Below are 11011 nucleotides of genomic sequence, written 5' to 3' on the forward strand. Positions count from 1 at the left end.
GCGCTGGCTCAGGCGAGACCTAAAAACGGGCTGCACCAGGATGAACAGATGAATGAACAGCACACTGCCACAAAGTAAATCATTTTGCACTTACAATCCCAAATACGGAAAGATGGTGGAGGTGGGTGGAAATCAAACAGCAGACATTGGGAGGAAGGCGAGGATGGGGGGGGAACAAACAGTGGACGGGGGAGAGCAGGAGTTGGAGGGGTGCAACACAAGTGTGAAGTGGGGAGGGCAAAGAAACCACTGACAGAGTATGAGACAGAGCTACAGGAGAGAAAGCACGGGGGCATGGTCAAAGTGAGAAAGAGACAGAGCGAAAAAGAGGAAGATCGAGGAAAGAGTCGCAGAGAGAGAGAGAGAGAGAGAGAGAGAGAAAGATGGACAGCTAGAGGGGGGCAGGGAAAGAAAACAGAAGGCAAATAAGAGAGCAGAAGAGACTAAGAGGGAGCAAATGAGAGAAAACAAACAGCAAAATCTAGTTTCCTTTAAAATCTTAAAAGATTGCAAACATAAAACGAATCGCTCATCTATATGAGGGGAGGGGGTACAATTGTGCTTTCTTTCCCTTTCCTAGTTGCTACACACAGATCTAACCATTCAAGAGAAACAGGAATGTACTCAAACGAACCATGAACAAGAGCCCCCAATCACAATACATTGTGTAAGTTTTGCATTTGGATGCAAGCAATTTCTTATCACAGTATCTGTAACACGACACAGCAGAGAATTCTATGCAACTATGAAAGTAGGTAAGCGTAAATAATACTAAAGAAATGCAGACAACTGAGGCAAAGCAACACCAGTCTAACACCACCCGCACAGTGCTCCATGCTACAAGTCCATAGTTTAAAAGTATGATCCATGGTAAAGATGCAGCGCCGTTCAACATCCACCTCATACCGTGGCAATGCGACTGGTTGCTGCAAGTGCCAGTAAGTAGTCATGTGAGACAGAACTGGCATTTATTTGCTGTGACTACCTACCTCCATCACACAATAAATTATAGGTCAGTTTTAGCAGAAGTGTAAACTTTTACTACATATGAATGACATTGTCCCCAATTATACATTTTCAACTACAAGACATGAAGAGGGCAACCAATCTCGTACAATATAAATAAAGTATATGACAGGTAAACTTGTAAATTCCTCTAATGTCCTCTCAATGTTCTAGTGGTATTTACACAGAAATACATTTCATCGCATAGGGTTATGGTATTATGGGATACATATGACATAGGTACCTATTCAGTCAGTAGCCCTCCCCGCAGCAGGGAAGCGTCCCCTGAAAGCAACACTTTAATCCCTAACAAGGGATGTATTCTGCATTTCAACAAAGAATTCCCGATAATAAACCATGCAAGTTCATATATAAAGTGAATTCATTTTATTCCATCAAAATTACAGTGTGCAATATCATATTCAACGTCTGATATTGCACTCCAAATAATCAAAGGTCAGTCGTCCATTATTGCAAAGCGTCCCTATGCATTTTGGGCAGTGCCCTTCACCCGGGGACAAGTAACCTGTCAAGTAATACAAATGGCAAAGTGAAAACCCAAGCTTCAACCCTGAAAAAAACTCAAGAGTTGAATACGATTGTTCCTGTAAAAGTTAACACGTGTGTTAGCAGTGGAATCACTGAGAAATTGGTGCAGTTGATCTGAATGAAACTACATATGGAGAGCACGAATCATTGCATGCATAGGTTAACACGAAGGGGTGACAGAAAGATTACAACTGTTGTTCTTAATAACAGTTGCATTGCAAAAAACACAGGATAAGCCGTATCTTACATAAACATCCACTGGGTCCAAGACTTCACCCGCGTAGGGGCGGTACCCTAGCGACCCATATACGCCCACACCCTGATCCAATAGGCCCTCCTGCCTGGATGGCCCCACAGATAAGCTAGGCCCTCACTGCCACTCCACCTTGGGAGCGTAGCCCCTCGCACGAGCCCCTGATCCCTCCGCACAGATGTACCCACTATTATGCATAGGGGTCAGAGACACAAGATACTGTACCCCACTAGAACCTTGCCGAAATACTGAAGAAAGACACACTACTGTAACTCGGGGAGGATCGCTTTAGTGGAAGAGGCATTCTTGTGGTTTAGTACCCTATGATGACCTTTGACTACCATCATTTTAATTGACTTTAGTGTGTTATTTTACCCTAGCCTGGATATATGAGACGGTCCTGCATATGCCTGCTTCTCTTCTCTCTTGTAATCTTGTTGTCTTTCGGTGGGAGCTGTCACAGAGTAGAACAGTCTTGCCAAGAACAGAAGGTGTGGGATGTGCATTTGAAGGCGTGAGAGGGAGAGAGAGGTGTGGAATGTCGAAGTGCAGTGTTGAGAGTGGTAGTGCACACATGTGCTCGGTGTTGTACATTGAGAGATAAAGGACGTGATGCTATAGGACATTGAGAGATAAAGTATGTGATGCTATAAGCTGTTGTGCAGAAATGTGCATTGTGTTGTACATTGGTGAGAATTATGAAGGTTTTACTACTGGCTTTGACATGGCCTCATGTCATCTTGTTTTCTGGCTTTGCCTTCCTGCAGTTTCTCTGCGTGCACAACAGTGCTTGCAAGTTGTTTGGGTTATGAGAATTATGTAGTGCTTACTATTGGCTTTGACATGGCCTCATTCTTGACTCTGACTCCATTTTCTGAACTGACACCATTTTCTGTGCTTGCACGTAGCTGCAAAGTGGGGAGGGCATGTTTCTGCTCCTCACTTGTTTTTCGCTCTTCACTGACCAGAGTGAACAGGATATTATCTGTGGAATGTACAACTCTGCCTCGAAGTCAAAATACGGGAGCTTGGCCAGCGTCTGTCTTGGCCTTGACGCAGACTGGTACAGCCAGCTCGGTCTTTTCTAATGAAAAGGGGGCAAGGTTTTCTAGAAGCTTCGCCTCACGTTTAGTAATGATATTTAAGCTGGGAACCTTCAAGGGCCAGGTGGAAGCTCGCCACAGAATAGACGTATTGCTGTGAAGGTGACGGAATTTGAGTCCTGACCTTCCGGGGCTGGTGAAGGGCTCCCCCAGCTTGAGTTGGCAAGGATGTTGCTTAATCGATCGGTGAGGTGTTCCTAACCATTTTGTATATATTTTCTACTCTTTACTACTTGTATATACTGAATTTTATTCTAATTGTTTATTTTAGTCACTTGATACTTGGGAATCTGCATTTACTGATATATTTGGCCTACCGTTCTAAAATGTTGCATTAATAAACTGGTGTGTGTTATTTTAAATGCACCTGGATTTGTTTGCTGCGTCTTTAGGGAGCGCTGCTCAAAGTGTAATATTTAAAGGTGCAGTGGTATTTTAAATGCACCTGGATTTGTTTTCTTGCCTTGCCTAAAGGGAGTGCTGCGTCTTTTCCTCGTCTTTACAGAGTGCTGCTCAAAGTGTATTATTTAAAGGTGCAATGGTATATTTGCCTCCAAAGTGGGAGTGCAGGGTTTGGGTGCAGCTTATTGGTGAGAAGGCACATTCATTACAGTCGCCCATTCCGCCAGAGGCTGTCATATAGCAATAGAAGTTTGTTGATTTTTGTTTATTTCCGTTACAAAAAATATAAGTCAAAAAAGTAGTAATGAGATCACAGGGCACAATTGCAAATAGACTATTATGATGGTGGGATATTAGAAAATTGTACCAGCAATATGGCCTAGGTTACATTGTAACTTCAATTCCTTTGTGGCACCTCCTAAGGCTAGCGTTTTATGAGCTGGGAACGGCGCCAAGCTACTGTTTACAGATGGGTAATGATATACCGTATTGATGCTTGTAATGTGATGTTTGTACATTGATCCTCACATGCACACTACCAATAAAAAAACTAAAAAAAACTAAAAATAAAAAAATCCAGTGGGTGCCCTTGTGGTGAGGAAACCAGTGAATTCTCGTAGAACGAAGTCATGAATAGTGAATGGATAATATACGGGGACATGATGTGTACAAAAAAAAAATATAGCCAATAATACTGCTATTCAACCAATTGGCCCTGAATCAAGCGTGTCATATAAATGTAAACAAATGAATAAATGAAAGGAAAGTCTGACATCATTGGAGAATCAAGCGCTTAAACAAATTAACATGCCGGACCAAAATATAGTGCTGTAAATGTTGTGCAAAAGATCAAACATTCCTTTACCAAAGTGAGTCCATGGGTATGAAGAAACCTTATATCCCTGTGTTTCACTCACGCCACAGCTAAAGAACGGAGCTCTTCCCTATGTGTTGGCGTCTACGATAGTCACCATGTTTTACTCTCATTAAATCGAGTACTTTCACAGATAGAGAAGCAGGACTTCTGATGTCCCGCAATATAGGGTGCCACGCTTACTCGTGAAACGAATGAACAAGTTTAATCACGTAACCATGATCAAAGCATCAGGGTAGGAAAAATAATGTTAATGTTAACAAAAAACTCCAAGATGTCACACCATTGAACACCATGTTTGACAGAAATCATGCCATAAACACAACTGCTACCACCAAGTATAACGTTCTTAAGTGTGTTTAACATTACTTCTGTAATGAAAACCATCTAGCAAAAATATCCATTTGTAGTAGAATGACATACTGATGCCTGTTTCCACAGCCTTTGCTTGAGAATGCAAGTAGTGTTTATATGCAGAGAGTAATTCCAGCCATCAAAGCCGATGACAGGCGGATGAGAATGAGTAATCAGTCCTAGGAAATTGATAAGCGAAGCACACCAAAAAAAAGCATTAGTAAAGGAAATACAACCCTGAACCAATAGAAACAAAGGAAAACTAAAGTGACAAGCCCATGGACAAATAAGAAATAAATGCGGGATATAAGCCTCTTTAAAGATTTATATTAAATACAATAGATTTCACAAGCACAACGCAAAAGCTGTGCAGGCGAAACCTACAAAATAATTGGGAGAATCTGTTTTCCTCATTGAGGTCTATTGAAGGAGAGGCGATTTCAGGCAGAGCCAAAATAAAACTGATATCACAACCAAAACAAAGCCATTTTATCTTAAAATAATCGTCATTCAGGTCTGTCGGCATGTATGCTTGTTTGCCGTATTAGGCTCTCTTTTTTCTTGCCCATTTATTCTTTCTCTTAGTTTTGTGTACCTGTTGCTTTGAAATGATGTGTTAGCAAACAGCAAGTTTACAATATACCATTGGGAATTTTTTTTTGGGTTAAAACCAGCTTTACAATTTTTTTTAGGCTGATAGTTTGGAATACTAACAAGCATTTGCAATGCAATAGGTCTGGCAATGGCAAGAGTAGGAGCTATTGGCATTGTAAATGTTTTTTACGTATGCGTTTCATTGTGGAGTGGATGTAGGTGGTTTGTAGTGGGATTATGTGGTATGTTGTGCATAGGAATTGCATGGAAAGAAATTATGTTTTGTATGGTATTTAGTATATAGGAATTATGAGGAGTGGGGTTGCGTCCAATATAACGATAAATAGCTGGATTAGTTCTCATATTATTATTGCTTATACTTCAACAGTAATCCTGATTTCAGATGGGACAGGGCAGGTTCACTAGAAGAGTTGCAGCATCCTAGATAGAAGTTCGAGGGCTTCTATTGACAAAGGTCTGTTGCACTGATATTTTACGTTTTGTTGATATCTTTGTAAAGCACTAGAGATTTGAGAATTTTGGGGCTGAAAATCTTTCAGTTGGTTAGAAGTTCTTGAAAGTGGTGGTTTCAAGTTAAAATTAACAGATTTAATCACTAATTAAAAGTGTTCCCTTTGGATAATATACATGTCTAATGTTTTACTCCATCTATATGGTCAGGTTGGCCTTCGTATATCTTTTAGTAATGACTGGGATTATGTCAAGGGACGTAGGGATAATGACCAGTTACTTACAGGTAACCTTTATTTCCGACCAACTTCACTCATGCTCCAAATATCGCCTCTTCGGCTCCCACTTTGTTGTGAAAACAAGCATCACTAATTCTGCTCTGCTCCAAGTACAAATCAATCTGGAGCCAGTCACAACTGTTTGTAGCAGTTTCAACACCTGCTCTGCCTGAATCACAGCAGCTAAAACCCTCTTTCCCCCCCCAAGTTTGAACTCCCATCTGGTTGCAATTACAAATCCCTGCAGCCGCCAGCCTAGTCCAGCACCAACAATTTATCATATTTATGATATTTTGTGCAGGCAAGGATTAGACTGTAGCTATTGCAAAACACCTAGAAAGAGGGTTGCAAAACTAAATTCAGTTTTAGCAACCTATGGTCACGTTCCAGGTACATTTCTGCCCTGGCTTCCAGGCGCGGTGCGTCCATTGGGGCGTTGCCCCCCCGCCCGCAGCTGCTCCCTCGGCGTCTCTGAACTTAAGTAAACTCTCAGTTTACTTAAGTTCAGAGATGCGAGGGAGAACTGACAATCATGTCAGTCAGCATGACGTCGGACCGCCCACCCCCTTCAGAGTCTGAAGGGGGTGGGCGGTCCGGCGTCATGTTGACTGACATGCATTGTCAGTCAGAAGTCACCAGAGGCATGCAGCAGTAGTGCACAATGCACAAGTGCGCATGAGTGGGGACGGTTGGAGAAATTTTCTCCGCGCCCAGTCATGCGCACTAGTGGCTGCACAGGCTGGCGCATGCCCATTAGGAGAGCAAGGGTTGAGCAAAGGCTCAAACCTCGGTCTCCTAATGGGCAGGCGGGTGGAGAGTAACCGGGCCCTCATCCAATCCTGGCGCGGCTTGCAGTGCCAGGATTGGCTGAGAGGGGTTGCCACCTACTTGCCAGCAGTGATCCTGAGAGTAGGTAGGCGCCAACGGATCCGGCGAGGCGGCGCGGACCTGCCTGTTCAGGTAGGAATGGATTTTTATTTTATTTTAAAACTCTCCCGCACCCACGCACGACACCACCCCACCCGACACCCCCCCGCGAATGTCTCCAGCCGCCACTGACCGTTTATGCAATTTACATTACGAACCTTCGTATTGTGTGATGATTTGGGAGAAATGTCACCGAGAACAGAGTAATTTCTCAGCTAATTGCATCTTGTCTCCTCTTAATACCGCGCATGTAACGGTTTCAATTTCATTACCTTCACCTGACAATCACAGGGTGCCCAGCCGGCACCTCTCTGGCACACCTTCTGCCCCTCCCTTGCTTGGCCTCTCAAGCGCCATGAGGCAAGCGTCATCTTTTATTCTTACAGCAGACAGAACGCTGGCCATTCATTGCCAATCTTTGTATTGTTAGTTTTATCTGTTGTTTATAACATTAAATCACGGCACTCTGGTCTCTTTGACGTAGTCCTTACAGCAGCTATACCTGGGACACTTTGTATTCCCCTCAACCGAGTTTCACTTTCCCTGAAGTCCATAAAATTATTATTGGTTCTTCGTGGACTAGAACTACTGATAGAGAGTCTTAGAAACTATGGTTTTCAAAAGTGAATTTGCAATACAGGTCTTTCCAATCAGCGCTGCTGTGTCCAGAGCTTTTATTATTGCTTTATTAATTTGTCTCTTAATACATCGTGTAAAGAGTAAGTGTGGACATGCGAGAATTAGTGTGAATCAAACAAGTGCACACGAAATTGAAATGTGAATATCGACAAGTGTGAATGAAGCACGAGTCTGTCACCGCCGTGTGAAAATGAGGGCAGGAGCGTTGCACCAATAAATAAAAATGGGGGCATGAGTGTGGCAGCAACAAGTGCTAATGAGAGCATGTGTGTGACATGACATGCTCAAGAGGAGCATGCGTGTGCCTCAAAAAAAGTGCAAAGGAGAGTATAGGTGTTGCACCAACACCTGCAAACAAGAGTCTTAGTTTTGCACCAGTATTGTATGCCTGCAAAGAGCATAGGTGTCAGTAAAAACAAAAATAGTACTAATTACGCTCAGTAATCCCTAGTTGTTTGTTTACATGATTCCCTACACCTTGTGTGCTATAGGTATTTATAGTGCTTACTACCACAGACGAAGCGCTTAATCAGTTTGAGAAGGTTAACATTCTACTCCTTGGCAGGCCAGTGTTGGTGATTTAGCCATGCTTGATGGTTATGATTTGCGATGGTATGTTATGGTATTTTAAACAATTTCATGCATTATTTACTGATGGAAGTTTACTGGGAAGTTTTACAGAGAGGTTATTTGGGCAATAAGATGTTTAGTTGCATGGATAATTTTACACTTAGTTGTAGTTTTTGCACGAGGATATTACCGCGCTGTTGATTAAAGTTTGTTTCTCATGCTCTTAACTAGAAATTTTGAAACAGTCATTTTTAGGTTGTGATTCAGGGTTAGGTAAAAGTGAGACCTCAGACATTGGGGAAGACGTGTAGGTTGTTCCGGCTCGCTCGCTACGCTTGCTCGCCACAGTGCAGTAGTTACGCCCTACCACTTTCAAATGTTACCAGCCGTCACTGCTGGCTTCCCCTCAAGTGCATCACCCTCTAAAGCCTTAGAGGTGAAGTGGGGGGTGTTTCAGTGTAATTCCACAAAAGTCAACGGAAGTGCACATTTTGAGGATGTTGATAGTTGCAGGGAGGTCAAACTGAACTACACGAGAAACCTGCTGAATCTACGAAGATGGTGACATTGAGTTGTTTGAGGTATTATGCCGTTGATCTCACTAGAGAATAAGCATGTTACAAGGAGATGCTCCTGTGTAGGTGTGAGGGGTCATTTTGAGTATTTGAGGTGTGCAACCGAGTTCAATGAGTAGGTGACACCCTCCAAATGGGGATGAATTGACTGAGAGATGCCAACTCTACCTCGAAAGCCACTCAGTTTCAGGAGATAAGAGACTGCGTTCCAGCTTCAACTCAGATTTGACATGGCTCGGGTTTTATCCAAGCCTCTTTTTACCGCTCCATAAACATCTTTAACCCCAGCAACCAACAACCTCCATCCACACGCACTTCTCCTCAGGCACTCTTCCAGGCGACTAAAAGGAATCCTTTTAGCTCTGCCCCTTCCAGACTACCTGCCTTTCACTTTCAATGGTGGTGCGTTCCTAGCCTCGCTCTGAGGTCTCTTAGTTGCACTAACGAACCTGGAGCGGGACTGGGCCTTGTAACCTGAGAGGTTAGGTCCTCATTTACCGGGTGCTGGACCTCGTAAAATAGGGAAACCTGTGGGAGTTCTAGTTACTTTGTCGGCAACAATTATCTAGTAAACACGGAAATAGGACTTCTGAACTACTCATTGTATCAGACTCTAGGCGAATTGTCCATCTTGGATTGGGACACAGTGCTCGATGACGAGCGATAGAAACCCACCGTCTTGTAGAATTGCCTTTGTATATCCTGCATTTGAGTCTGTCGCTTCTGTTCGTGAGCGTGATACCCCATTGCAGTTTTGCCATTTATTTCTGAATACGAACGTTCGTATTATCCATCATCTACCGCTACCCCGTTTAAAGATGTTCACCGATGAGTTGTATATACTTTGGTTTTTACAAGTGCACGTGACAAGGGTTGTTGCAACGTCACACCGCAAAGGAGGTGACTAGCGAGGTCAAGCTTTTCTCCAGGGTAATGCAAAAATAATAATGAAAACGGCCGTGCATATTAAACGTATGCGCATGGTGTCCCGTGAACCAGGCACCATGGCAAAAAACAACGAAGTAGTCCCTAAATGAAAAGATACCGCCCTGCAGCTTAACTTAACTGTAGTTGGTCGGTGCTGCCTGCTATTAAAGGGAAGTGTCGTCTGGAGACCTCCAGCCAATAAGGATACAGGAAACAAGAGCAACGCCAAAAAGACCCAATGGCAAGCGGCAGGTGGGATTACCCGCAGTATAGGATTACACCAGGTCTCCCATACAGCGCATGCGCGCTGCCTAGGCTCGACCTAAAAGGGAGACTTTTAGCAAAAGAAATTGGGCAAATATAATTTTTCTTTATGGAGTGCTTGATCTTTTAAGAGGGCGAAGGTATTGTACTGTAACATTTGTATAGTGCTTTCTACCTCTATGTGTGACACCAAATTGCCTCCCTACATGGCTATTGTGCAATTTCATGTAACATGTTCGGTTGGAAGGTTTTTGTCTTTTTCATTCCATGTGGGAAACTTTCCTATTTCATGTGTGATGGCCAGCAAGGTTATTATTGTGCTATGGGAACAGCCAGGTATGCACTTTATGGTTTTTAAGTAAACTGGTAGTTCTAATCTGTTCTGCAGGTTCCTTTATTGGTGTTATGGTCGCACTTCACTAAGATGGCTACAGCACATAGTTGCTTGTTCTCATGTTTTTTGCTATGTTTATGTTGCTAAGTATACATAGGTTGGAGAAAGATATAGCTAGGGATGGGCTTCTTTAAGATAATCTTTTAACTGATTATCATAATAAGATGTCAAGAAGCGGTCATACCGTATTGTTAGTTGCGACCTGTAGTGGTGAGCTAACTTATAGAGCTACTGCAGTATGTAGTAGATCTCTTCAGTTCTTCATGCCTGGTCAGTTAGTGATGGGTGACTTGTTACTGAAGACTGTCACAGTACCAGGAGATCAACATGACCTCTAGTGTTTCTGCCTTGTGTGAGGATAAGAGTGCTAAGCTAGTTTGAACTAGAATTGGCTGCATGACAACTGTGTGTTATAGTATTAGAAAGGGCAAGGTAGGGTATGCATTACATTATTACGTAATACCCAGGCTAGACAAAGGTTATCCCTTTGTACCTTAAACTGTGCATAAAAAGTTGTTAGAAAACTGAACCTGTGCATAAAAAGTCGTTAGAGTGTTTGCCGACATGAGTAGTGTGTGCTAGTCGGGCTGTTCCTGTTCAGTGATTTTTGATCCAGGTTCTGCCTGAGGGTTATGGGCTGGTGTAGTTATCTTTGAAACAGACATGTTTTTTTGCCTCTCTTCTGAAGTGATAATTGCTCCTCGATGCTTTGATTGTTGGTTGACTGATTGGCAGCTTGTACTGGGAAAGCAGTGCTGTACATGGATTTGTTATAATAAGGTGGTGTGATGATCTGTGGTGCAAGCGTGGAGCACAGTGTCCTATTTTGTAC

The sequence above is a fragment of the Triturus cristatus genome, chromosome 7 (genome assembly GCF_964204655.1).
Source record: "Triturus cristatus chromosome 7, aTriCri1.1, whole genome shotgun sequence".
In the NCBI taxonomy this organism is placed as follows: domain Eukaryota; kingdom Metazoa; phylum Chordata; class Amphibia; order Caudata; family Salamandridae; genus Triturus; species Triturus cristatus.